Source organism: Bison bison, unplaced genomic scaffold, assembly GCF_000754665.1.
Source record: "Bison bison bison isolate TAMUID 2011002044 unplaced genomic scaffold, Bison_UMD1.0 scf7180017864124, whole genome shotgun sequence".
Taxonomy (NCBI): domain Eukaryota; kingdom Metazoa; phylum Chordata; class Mammalia; order Artiodactyla; family Bovidae; genus Bison; species Bison bison.
In genome coordinates this window covers 90,674-104,159 of record NW_011494696.1, presented here as the reverse complement: position 1 = coordinate 104,159, position 13,486 = coordinate 90,674, and the positions used below count along the sequence as shown (strand labels likewise).

Below are 13,486 nucleotides of genomic sequence, written 5' to 3'. Positions count from 1 at the left end.
GGAGTGGTGGATGGTGATCTGACACCAATGGTTAGGCAGAAGCAAGCAATATTCAGGCTTAAATTAAAGAAAGTAAGGAAAACCACTAGAACATTCAGCTATGACCTAAGTCAAATCCCTTATGATTATATAGTGGAGATGAAAAATAGATTCAAGGGATTAGGTTTGTTAGCCTGAAGAACTATGGATGGAGGTTTGCAACATTGTATGGGAGGTGGTCACCAAAACCATCCTCAAGAAAAACAAATGTGAGAAGGCAAAGTGGTTGCCTGAGGAGGCCTTAAAAACAGCTGAAAAAATAAGAAGAGAAAGGGAAAGATATACCCAATGGAATGCAGACTTCTAGACAATAGCAAGGAGTGATAAGAAAGTTTTCATAAGTGAATAGTGCAAGATTTAGAGGAAAACAATAGAATTGTAAAGAGTATAGATCTTTTCAAGAAAAGTGGAGATACCAGAGGGACACTTCGTGGAAAGATTGGCACAATAAAGGACATAAAAGTTAAAGATCTAACAGAAGTAGATGAGATTAAGAAGAGGTGGCAAGAATGCACAGAAGAACTATACAAAAATGGTCATAATGACCAGGATAGGGATGATGCTGGGGTCACTCACATAAAGCCAGATATACTGGAGTATGTAGTCAAGTGGGCTTTAGGAAGCATCACTACAAGAAAAACTAGGGAAGGTGATGAAATTCCAAATGAGTTGTTTTAAATTCCTAAAGAATGAGATTGCAAATGTGCTGCATTCAATGTCAGCAAATTTGGAAAACTCATCAGTGGCCACAATGCTGGAAAATTCATTTTTCTTTCCAATGCAAAAGAAAGGCAATGCCAAAGAATGTTCAACCTATCATGCCATTGTGCTCATCTCACTTGCTAGCAAGGTCATACTCAATATCCTTCAAGCTAAGTTTCAACAGTACATGAACTGAGAACTTTTAGATATACAAACTGGCTTGAATAACCAGAGATCAAATTGCCAACATCCATTGGATCATAGAGAAAGCAAGGGAATCCCAGAAAAGCATTTCCATCTGCTTCACTGACTATGCTAAACCTTTTCACTGTGTGGACTACAACAAACTGTGGAAAATTCTTAAGGAAATGGGAGTACCAGATCACCTTCTCTTTCTCCTAACAAGTCTGTATGTAGGTCAAAAGGCAGCAGTTAGAATCAGACACGGAATAACTGAAAGATTTAAAGTTGGGAAAGGAGCATGACAAGGTATACATTGTCTGGTTATGTAACTTATATGTAGGATACATCATTCAATATGCTGCTCTGGATAAATCAGAAGCTGGAATCAAGATTGCTGGGAGAAGTATCAACATCCACAGATATGAAAATGACACTACCCTAATAATAGAAAGCAAAGAAGAACTAAAGAGTCTCTCAGTGAGGAGAGGAGATGAAAAAACTAGTTTAAACTCAACATTCAAAAAACCATTCACAAAAAGGTACTCAACATTCATGGCATCCAGTACCACCACTTCATGGCATATAGATGAGGGAAAAGTGGAAAGAGTGGGCAGATTTTATTTCCTTGGGCTCCAAAATCAATATGGACCTTGAGTGCAGCCAAAAAATTAAAACACACTTGCTCCTTGGAAGGAAGAAAGGCTATGAAAAACCTGCACAGTGTATTAAAAAGCAGAGACTCACTTTGCTATAGAAGTCTGTAGTGTCAAAGCTATGGTTTTTCTAGTAATAAGGTACAGATGTGATATCTGGACCATAAGAAACAGTGAACGCCAAAGAATTGAGCTTTTGAACTGTGGTGCTTGAGAAGATTCTTGAGAGTTCCTTATACCACAAGGAGATCAAATCAGTCAATCTGAAAGGAAATCAACTTCTGACCCCTGCTGTCTCAGCTGAGGCATCTACTGAGGGCCTCCAGGTGGAAAGAACGGATGCTTCCACTGCAAAAGTGCCTAACCATGGCAGGTCCAAGCAAACAGTTTGTAGCCCCACCTATGGAGAAGCTCAGAAAGGCTGAAGGCTCTGTGTACCCTGGGTCTCCTGATACATGCGTTGCATTCTCCCCAGCAGCATTGGAGGCCAAGGAAGGGGTTGTGTGCCTTGGAGGAGGAGGATGGCTCAGGGATCCACTGGGGCCATCACTTACCAAGTAGGACTGGAAAGGACAGAGCAGGCATATGTGGTAGAGACCTGGTGACTGGGTGTGGGGCAAAAGGGAACTAGCTCTTTGTGAAGTACCTCACCCAAACTCTCCTGGAGGAGAAGCCCAGTGAAAAGTTCATCTGAGATGGGATGAAGAGAGTCTATTTCATTACCCATTATAATTCCTCTGAGTGAGGAGGTGGTGGAGTTGATGGGTTATCACAAACTCTTCCGTGGCCAGGACTATCTCCCAGTCTCTTTCTTTGGGGCTGCCTCTCCCCAGCTTCAGTCATGTAGTTCTGGAGGAAATTGGCAATCATGTTTGCTTCTGGGTCAGGGCCACAAGACCATGTAAAGCCAATCATAGGACCCCATGCCCCTGTCAGCATGGCTGATCTAGGACTGTACCTGTGATCTGAGGTGGGTCATTCAGAGAACACCCTTGAACTCTGATGTCTTCAAACTTTTCTTTCCTTATTGGAGATGCCTTCAAGATATAAAACGCTAGGGCAGGTATCTTGGACTCCCTCACTAGGTGTAGAAGCCTTAAGGAAGAAAGTTGTCAGGCTAAGACCATCAAACAAGAGGGAATGAAAGAGTGAGGGTGTGAAATAGAGAACTGATGACTTCTGATTTCTTGGGTCCAGTCATTGAGATCTTTGTATTTGCTTTGAGTCTTGTGTCCTGGATTCTCAGAATCATTTCAATGAGTCTCCCCTTTCCTTGAAGCCAGGTGGAGGTGGGCTCCTCTCAACTGTGATTCAGACTTTGTCATAGATCCTTCCTGATCATTGTACACCTCCCAAACACAAACAGTGGCATCCGTTTGTTTCAGCACCATTACATGTGAAACCCTTTACTGTTTATTGTAATAGGGTGTGCAGAACATCAAATACAGTTCACCAGCATCCTGGGCAGGAGTACCCTAAGTGTGATTTAGTGTTTGCTCGGAGCGGCCTTACTGATTCCTGAAAACACTCCAAGCATTTACACTGCCTGTGCCAGGGCAATCCTGTCATTTCCTCGATCCAAGACTGAGAAATACAGCCTCAGGAAGACGTCACCCAGGATCCAGATCTCTCTAGATGTCCTCACTGTGTTCTCTTGAAAGGTGGTATATCAGTAGCCTCTAGAATCCTGGGGGAGTCAGAGACACACATCAGTCATCCTGAGCCCTTACATGCGACTCCCCCCAGTATCCAGACCCGGCACAATTATTTGTTTTATTTCCCTCTTTTGGTAAGTATCAAAGGATTTTCTCATTAGCAGGGGATATGAGAATTCATCCACAACCAAAAAGGGCCAAGACATGAGGTTTACATGAGGAAGGGTGTGGGGGAGGGGAGGACAGGGAGTTGGGGATACAGAGGAATGATAAACAACAAAGTCCTACTGTAGAGCATAAGGAAATATATTAACTACCCAGTCATAAACCACATGAAAAATAATAAGAAAAAGAATATATATTTCTGTATGTGTATAACTGAGTCACATTGCTGTGCAGCAGAACTTAACGCAACACTGAAGATTAGCCACACTTCAATAAAAATTTTAGAAAAGAAAAAGAATATCCATAGTTCTCCTCTCTCCCTGTTTCTTTCCTTCTGACTCCTGCTCCTTGTTTTCTCTGCAGAGAATGCTGGTTCTCCTGCATCCCCACAATCCATACATTATTAATAAACTGTATTTTGTATTGGAATATAGCTGATTAACAATATTCTGAGTTTCAGGTGGACAGTAAATGGACTCAACCATATGTATCCATGTATCCTGGTCCCCAAAATAAACCGCCCATCCAGGTTGTCATATAACTCAGTGGAGTTCCCCGTGATGCACAGTAACTCATTGTTGGTTATCCATCTTAAATAGAGCAGTGCCCACAACACGTTCTTGAAGACTTAGGAATTCTGGGAAGCCTCCTTCAGCCCGCATTCACCCTCTTTGGCCACTCCAGGGTTGGTTGGGTAACGTACTCTGGTTCCCCATCCCCACCGGTGAGTCCATAGCCCTCATCACCCCGAGTAAGTCCCCAGGACCCCAATGCAGAGCACCTTGGGATGCCATTTGCATGGAACCCAGTGCAGTTTTGCCTAGAACCAAGCAACCCTCCACATGGCTCCATGAGTTTACAGTTTTAGAATTCCTGAAATTCCCTCCCTTCCTCAAAGCCTTCTTTGAGCCCATCAGCCAGCTGTGAACTCCCCTAGGGAGCTGACATGAAGCCTCCACCCTGTGCTTGGGCTGAGCATTCACTGTGCACCCTTTATTCACATTAGCATCCCGCCTCCCCACAGAGGGGTCAGGTATTCCAACTCACAAAGGGGGCACCCGGCCCTAGCTAGGGGAAGATGCATCCGAGAACTAGGGTGACCATGTAATTTATCATCCAAACCAGCAAAACTGCAAGAAGGGAAGGGAGACTGTTAATCCCTATGGTGAGACAGCAAACTGGGACTGTCCCCAGCCATTCTTCTTGTCACATGACTTATTTCAGGGACTGCTAGAGCTGACTTTCCATGTTCATCCGTCCGAAGGTTCAGACTGAAGTAAAGCTCTTTGAACACTGAGGACCTGAGTGTTTCCCTCTCCTTGTGACTTCCACCATGCCAGCATGGCATGGTGTCTCCACCTTTATTTCAGGATGATCAATGTCCCAGATGGCCCTTTGCTCTCAATTGGTTCATCTGGCCACCCCGCCCCCCTCGCCCCCGCCGCTCAGCAGCGTCTGCAATAGTGAGAGATAGCTTGCAGAGGGCGCCCTCCTCCCAGCGGCAGCCCAAGGATTCCTGCAAGTTCCTATTTGAGAACCACCCCTCAGGGTTCTCCCCTCACCTTGATGATGTAGGCTTGAGCTGGGACTGGGTAGTTGATGCCATGATGGTGAAGATAATAGAGGACAGGGTATTGACTGCAAAACATGAAACGTAGTGCTGTTAGAGAGAGAGGGAGAGAGTTTGGCCCTGGAGATGCTTCTTTTGTATGGAGACTGGGAGTGACCCTGGGGCATGACCCTTCACCTCGGAACCCCCTGGCATGGCGCTGATGAGCTTCTGGATGTTACTGACCAGTCTTCTTGGGCCAAAGATCAGTGATGCCCCGGTATCCACAAGGGCCTCACAGCTGCCAGAACAAGCAATAGTCTTTCTTTTCATGGAGATGCTGAGAGACAGTGTGACAAAGCAGGCATCAAGGTCACTCTGAGTCCCCCCAGAGCTGCCCCCTTCCCAACTGTCTTCTAAACAGCTCTTTGTCTCTTGCTCTCTTTTCCTTTGCCCCCGACAGGGCATCTTCCTTGACATTCTTGAATGCAGTACTTGATTACACCAGGCTCTTTTGCACCTTGACACAAGCTGGTCTTCCTTCCTAGAGGAGCCCCCTCCCCTTTGACTAGCAAGTTTCTTCTCATCTTCCAGATTCCAGCTTAATTGTCATGGTTTCAGGGAAGTCTTTCTCCCAGTGTTTATCAGTCTCCTTTCTTGACAGTCTCTGTAGATACTTCCTCATGTCTAGCATGTACCAAAGTCACAGTTCACTATATGTGTGTCTCATTTCCTGTGCATCTGCCTTCTTAGATGTGAGGGCAAGTTTTATTCTCCTTGCCTCCCTAAAGTGCCTGGCACACAGTGGATGCCCAAGACTTCTCTGTTTAGTGTGTGAATGAAAAGTGTGAACATAATGAATGAGAAACATCCAGACAGCTGTGTCTGGTGGGGAACAAATAAAGGGTCAATCACAGAGTGAAGACGGAAATTTGTGAGGGCAGCAGATTCTCATAGTGGTGGGAGAGAGGGGCTCCTCTGGGAGAGGGTGTCTGCCAGCACTGCTCCTACAACCAGCTCAGATGCTGAGACCCTGGCCAGGAAATACATGACTAGCCCACAAAACTCCAAAGGACAGGTCAGCTTTTGTCTGAGGGTATCACACAGAATCCTATCAATTATGCCTCTTGTCCTCAGGTCACTCCTGGATCCTACCTTCCTGATTCTCTGTTATAGCCCCTGCAGTGTGCCCATGAACGTGGGGTGTCTTTTTTATTAGTTACTTTCACATCTTAAGATTTCAGCAAATCTCTCTACACTTCTCAGTCGTTGTTCCCTTAGGAGACCAGTTCTCCCCATTTCCAGTACTTTCCCTGTTTTTAAACTGACATTTATCTGTACTGAGACCTTCCTTGGTCCCAGGTAGCCTCGGACAGCTGGTCATTTTATACCTCTGTTCAGGATGGAGAAATTCTCCCTAATCCTCTGTTCACCACAGTGTAGAGTCCTCTAACCATGCTCCACACCTCACAGGGCAATGGGTACAATCCTCTCCCAGCTGCAAAGACCTCTCTGCACCCTTTTAGGACCCTGGTCAGAGCCCTGGTCAGAAGGCCTGGGGATTATGAACCCATGGGTTGTTTGCATATCTATCTGCTTGTGTGTTTGTTTGTATGTGTCTCTGTAAGTGCTTGTGTGTCTCTGACTAGCTATGCATGTTTATATGTGTATGTTTATATGTGTCTGCTTGTGTGCTTCGATGTGTCTATGTGTCAGTGTCGTTGTGGGTGGTGTATATGTCTGTGTGACTGTGTGTCTGAGAATGTATTGTGTGTGTCTGCCTGTGTCCATGTACAATAGCGGGAGCATCACTTGGGCTGACCCTCAGAGGGAGAGGCTTACTGGTCCATATGTACACGCCTATCACCCACGTGGATCAATGGTACCCAGTTGAACACTCCCTGGTAGTAGGATTTATCCACCCCACCAAACATCACCACACTGCCTTTTGCCCTGCATGTGTATAGAGAAGAGAGGGGTGGATCCTTGGAGGACAGTAACAACAGCACTGTCTGAGAGCTGTGATGGTCCACCCATCAAGGCCCTAATAAGGTCCCTATGTACAGATTCAGAAATAGCGTCTAGGAGCAATTGAGATCCAGACTGAGGTTGGTTACTGGCTAATGAGTGGCACAGAGGAGGTTAGAAGCTGAGTCACCTGGCTGGGCTCCACCCACTCTATCTTCTGAAGATGCCCTACCTCCTGCGACCTGAGTGGTCAGACACATTCAGAGGACATGGTGCTGAAGCATATTGGCTTTCTCCTTGTCCAGGTTGTCATTTTTTCAGGAAACTCAAAGCCTGGGAGTTCTAAGGGTATGGGTTCAGGGCACCCAGAGTTGGCTCCACTGGCCTGTGACCTCTACTGTTCAAAGGGCTCAGAAGGGATCCCAACAGTGCTCTCCCTGTCTTGAAATGCCTAATATTTCTTGAACAAGGGGTCCCACATGTTTGTTTTGTGTCCCACACTTTCAGTTTTCACTGGCTCCTGCTAATAGGGTACCTGGTCCTAGGCTCCCAGTGGAATGCTAATGAGGAAGGAAAGATATCCACCATCCTTCTCCTTCTTTCCTGATCAAATTCATAACAAATCATATTGCTTTTTCCTCCAACTTGTTTCCTGTTGCCTTCCATTAGTCTTCCTCCTCACTCAACCCCCTAGACCAAGTTACTGGTTTTGAGTCCAGGAGCAGGGTTGTGTTCCAATAAAACGTTATTTATAAAAGCCAGTGGTGAAGCCAGGTACAGCCCTGGGGCTATATTTATCCTGGGTTAGATTATCTCTCAGGATTCTTCTTTATCAAGTGTTCTATAATTTTCATGTACCTGAAAGCATCTTACAGCTAATTTGGAGAAAGAGATTGTCCATTTCAGACTTACTTGCTCAAGTAGAATTCAAAAACAGGCTCAGAAATGGCACCTTGATTCTTCAGGTTGTCAAAGATGGGGATAGCTCCAAAGACGGATATGTTGGGGTAGTTCAAGCCCAAGATGCCAGCAAAAGGTGCATCCTCATATCCATATTCCACAATGCTTAGACCGAACAGCTGGTTAGTACTTACAGGGTCCCCAATCTGTGGGAGAGAAGTGTTCCCACTTACAGATATGTGAAGTGGGGCTAGGACTGGGCTGGGGTGCATTGCCATTAAATCCTCAGAGAAGAAGTGAGGCTGGGCTCTGTCTTTGGTGGACCTCAGATGGTTAGACCAAGCTGGGAGGGGAATTTGGGTTCCATTTGTGAGAGGCTGTGAATTTTAAAACATCTGCCCCTCTGAAAAATACCACCTGAGTGAGTTAGATTGGCCTTGTGGCTTCTGTCCAGGTGGGGCAACCAAGTCAGGCCAGGACCCATTGGTGCTCCCTTGTGGACAAAATGAGTCGAGAGCAAGGTAGCCTTCTCTGGCATCACTATGACCTAATGCCAGGAATGGTCTGAATTCTCTGTAAGGTACTGTGGATTCTGCATCTGTCCAGGAAGACAGAAGCCAAAAACACAGTCTTGCTTGCACGGATCTATGAAACTACTGCCTGGGAAATTTCCTTTTGGGGATATGTGTGTATTTATGTGAGTGCGTATGGGAGACAAAGAGAGAGAGGGGAACTACTCAAGTACTTTGGGGAGGCAGGCCATACGTTTTATGAGATTCTCAAAGGCACCCTAGAATGAGAACTCATTTATCAGGCCCCTTGATATCTCTGGCCTCCAGTTTCCCACTCCAAATACCTGAAGCTCTTGACTGCCCCCAGGGTCCCCAGGTCAGTTTTATCCTATCCCCAATGGCACCCCACTCCAGTATTCTTGCCTGGAAAATCCCATGGACGGAGTAGCCTGGTGGGCTCCAGTCTATGGGGTCCCTAAGAGTAGGGCACGACTGAGCGACTTCACTTTCACTTTTCACTTTCATGCATTGGAGAAGGAAATGGCAACCCACTCCAGTATTCTTGCCTGTAGAATCCCAGGGACAGAGGAGCCTGGTGGGCTGCCGTCTATGGGGTTGCACAGAGTCGGACACGACTGAAGCGACTTAGCAGCAGCAGCAGCAAACACCCTACAGCAACCTCAGTCCTGAAAAGCCAACCCAGCTCCACCATTTACAACATGTGTGACTTCAGCAAGGCCCTTGCTCTCTGCACCTCAGTTTCATCATATGTCTCATGAGCTAACCACCTGCTGTGTGGGGCTGTTGCAGGATTAAACCAATTATTACCTGAAAGTGCCTGGAACAGTCTGTGAATATAAAGTGAAAGTGAAAGTGAAGTCACTCAGTCGTGTCCAACTTTTTGTGACCCCATGGACTGTAGCCTACCAGTCTCCTCTGTCCATGGGATTTTCCAGGCAATAGTACTGGAGTGGATTGCCATTTCCTTCTCCAGGGGATCTTCCTGACCCAGGGATCGAACCTGGGTCTCCTGCATTGTAGACAGACGCTTTACCATCTGAACCACCAGGGAAGTCCTGGAAAGTGCCTGGAAAAGTCTGTGAATATAAAAGTGGGTGCTTTTCCCCGCTCTTCTTGCTCCCAGCAAAATGAACCTTGAACTGCTCATGGTCAGAGGAGCTGCAAGTCCACACCTTAAGTCACTCTCTGGGTTAGCTAAGCCGTTTGCTTATGTGTCACCATGGGCACTGCCTCCCCAGGGACAGGATCCTGTGGGTAAGATGGCCAATGTCTATGGGAGTTAGGCTAGGAAGGGTCTTGCCAGATGGTCCTGCATCTGTTTTGCAAGCAGAGGTCACTCCATAGCCAGTCCTGACTCAGCTTCTCTTTACATGTTACCTGAATGGTGTCATAAGCAAGAAATCCCTTCATGCTCCCAGATCCATAGGCGATCCTGAAGGTGTTTTGGGTAGGCTGGAAGGTGGAAGACTTGTAATGTCTGAACCTAACTTGTGTAATTGCAGACATAAGAGATGAGTGTAATCAGGTGCCAAGGGTGGAAACAGGGCGGCAGGGCAAGTAAAGGATGGTTCAGGTAGGGGGTGTCTGTACTTACAACAGGCTGGACTGGGACAAAAGAGGGAGGGAACCTACAAGTCAGATGAGCCTGTGTCAAAGATAACCTGGAATTCCTGAGGGCGTGTTCCAATGGTGATGTTACCCTTATATTGCATCTACAGGGAGAAGGAGGGAGTGGATTAGTCAGAACTGGCTACCCTCTATTCCCACACTGATGCCTCCCTCTGGTGTCGTATATCACTTGAGATCACTTTCCAACCACTGTGAAGCTCACAGCCTTTGATCACAGAGGTGCTTGCATTTGATTTTTTTGTTTCTGTGCTACATTGTATGCAGGATATTGATTCTATGACCAGGTGTTGAAATGGCACCTCTTGCATTGGAAGCCCAGAGGCATAACCACTGGACCTCCAGAAACGTTGGACACCCAGGGAAGTCCTGGTGCCTTCATTTGAGAAATTTTGTAGTCTCTTCAAATGCAGCCTTAGCACCTCCTTCTCCAGGAGATCCTTCTTGATCAACCCCAGGCACTAACTCTAAACTCAGACCACATTCAATCAACACCACACAAGTGACCCTTTCACTTGACATGTATTTATTCTTTGCCTATCTCTCAGGCTGACATGGCATTCTTGAAGACAAATAAGCCCTTTTTCTGATCTAAAAACAGTAAGCACTGTGTTAGATTCTTATGGCCTTACACAGAATATGGGTTCAGCAACTTTTTCCTGCTGAGGTTCTTGCATCTGTGGAAACTGAATTACTCTGCCTAGGGATTCACAATTGCTTTGCAGTTGGTTCTACTTTCTGATCAGAGATGGTTCATTCTTCATCTGTAACTAGTTGACTCCCTTAGTTTGGAAGGAGCTGCTGCTGCTGCTAAGTCACTTCAGTCATATCCGATTCTGTGCAACCCCATAGACAGCAACCCACCATGCTCCACCATCCCTGGAATTCTCCAGGCAAGAACACTTGAGTGGGTTGCCATTTCCTTCTCCAATTCAGGAAAATGAAAAGTGAAAGTGAAGTCACTCAGTCGTGTCCGACTCTTAGCGACCCCATGGGCTGCAGCCTACCAGGCCTCTCTGTCTTTGGGTTATTCCAGGCAAGAGTACTGCAGTTGGTGGTCATTGCCTTCTGCTCAGAAGGAACAATCTCCCTCAAACTAATGACATGTCTTTGACACAGAAATGGATGTTTACCTGCCACCTAGTAATTTATGGGCCCAGTTACCAAGACCAACAGTTGAGGATGAGAGTGCCTTCTCCTCGTGTGGGGCCCCTTTTACCCAGTGTTTCTGCCTCCTGCAGGAGCCCCAGCCCCAATATCTCACGTGGCATCTCCAGATGAGCCCCAGTGCTAGGCTAGAGCACCAGGGGGCTCTGTGGAGCACCATCCTCCAAAAACACTCACATCCATGATGTTCCTCAGGGGGTGAATACCTTAGAGGTATTCTTTCACTGAACATTTGACAAAGAAAACAAAGAAGATGCTACAATTAGATGTCAGTGTTAAGGTATAACTGTCATTGTTATGGCACTGTGTACTTTCCAATCATTTTTATGAGTCACCTTATTATAAGAATTTTATGCATATTCCATGGCAAAGACGTAAGTTTGAATAAAGATTCTGTTCTGTAATGTTGGGTAAGCCATATGACCATGCAGGGTCTCAGTCTCCCCTTCGATAAAATGGTGGAATGTAATGATTCAAACCCTCCAAATAGGATATCTTGGGGATAAGTAAAGTCATGGATATAAGGTGTCTGATAAATAGGAAGTCTCAACAATGACAGCCACTAGCATTGCTGTTGCCACCACACTGTATCCTTCTCATAGAAGCTCAGGGAAGGAGCTACAAGGGGGATTCCTATCCTCTTTTACAAGGGAGGAATTTGAAATGCAAGAGGTTTGTGAATTGGCTGTGGTCACACTGCTTGCTCAGATATAAAACAGTGTATAAGTAGATCTGCCAATCTTTCTCCAAGTTGAAAGAGAAGAGAGAGTTAAAAGAAGAATCCAGGAGATAGGGAACAAGTTCAGGAAATGTAGAAAATTAAAAGAAAAGTTAAAAGAAAACACCACAGAGAGAAATACACTCACAGAGACTTCCAAAGGGATGGAGAGATAAATGATAGTGATACTGAGATGTAGACATAGACATATACACACTGGAATAGAGAGGGAACAAAGAACATGCTAAATAAAACCTAGAAAAGTGCTATTCCGCAGGACCACACCTACATCTGCATTGACTGTGCACTGAACAATTGCAAGGAGTTCCAATTTCAATAGGTCATGACATGACTGGACCCCAGAGTTTTGCAACTATGCAAATCTACACCAAGAACCTTGGGTTCCACAGTTCCTAGAGCAAGGTACTTATCGATATTTAAGGGTTGAACTTTAAGATTGTCAGGGAAATATTCCATTCCACTCTAAACCTGATGAGTAGAAGAATAATCAGAGGAAAAGAAAAATCACAGAAAGGAAGATGATGTGGCTTACAGTCTCCATACATACATGACCCTACAATCTGAGAAGGCCACCAGGTCAAGGAACACAAGCCACTTCATGCTTATTTCCTGGCTCCAAGGACTCATGGAAGTTCAGGTTCTTAGCATGTGGTGGTGACTGGGAGCCCCTAGATATATATGCTCTGACATGCCCTAGTTTAGCCCTTTAGGTCAATAATAGTTCTTAAAAAAACACAAAGGTCTCGATAAAATCTTTACCTTCATCAGTGTCCTTGGTGAGTGGACTTTGAAGCTTTTTGGAATACAGAGAATTGAACTGTAATCTCTTCCTTGAAGCTTGGCTGGAAAATCATACTGATCTGCATGGACATCTAAGAAGATGGAGAACCTTGCCTACTTGGAGAGAAAACTGCTAAGAACATCATAAAAATGGATACTAAGGGCCATGCTCAACATTCTTGGTTTCATGTCATCTTCCTAGCCACTTCATGAGAAATGCATTGCTGTCTTCATTGGCGAGAAGATTGCTAGGAGGATAAGTTGTCAAATGGCAAAGTGAAGACTTCAGGGACAGCCCAGGGACATACAACTGGCTTTAGGTAGTGGGTCTGATGGCAGACATCAGGGGCACCTATGATGCCAGGTTGCATCAAAGATTTAGGGCAGAGCAGTACTTCAATTGCATGGTTTCAATATTGGAAGAAATGTCATATGCATCCACAAGATATTTTATACCATCCAGCAAATGTACAAGGATGAACTGTGTGCTAGGTTCTGGGTTAAAGGCTTCAAAGTCAAAGTTGATGAAGACAAAGTAGTGTTTATCTTAAGAGACCTAGCAGTCTAGTTCACAAAGTCATGGCCTCAAGAGGTAGGAGATATGATACTAGGACTAGGTGGCCAAGTTGAACCCTGGGCCACACAGGCCTTCACCCCTGGCAGCAGCCTTTCCTCCACTTCACCCATGCTGGAAAGCAGACCAGTTGGCCATGTTTTAAAAAGAATTGGAAGTTTGGATATTTATGTATAATCTACTGATTTTAATGTTAGCAACTAAATTTTTTCCAGAAAAACAGTGGGAACAAAATCTCCACAGCGATGTGCTG

At 45.5% G+C, this 13,486-nt stretch overlaps 1 pseudogene; it reads right to left on the bottom strand.

Moving 5' to 3' along the window:
• Positions 1 to 3,114: 3,114 nt before the first annotated feature.
• Positions 3,115 to 12,479, bottom strand: LOC104988351 (annotated as a pseudogene).
• Positions 12,480 to 13,486: the final 1,007 nt, after the last annotated feature.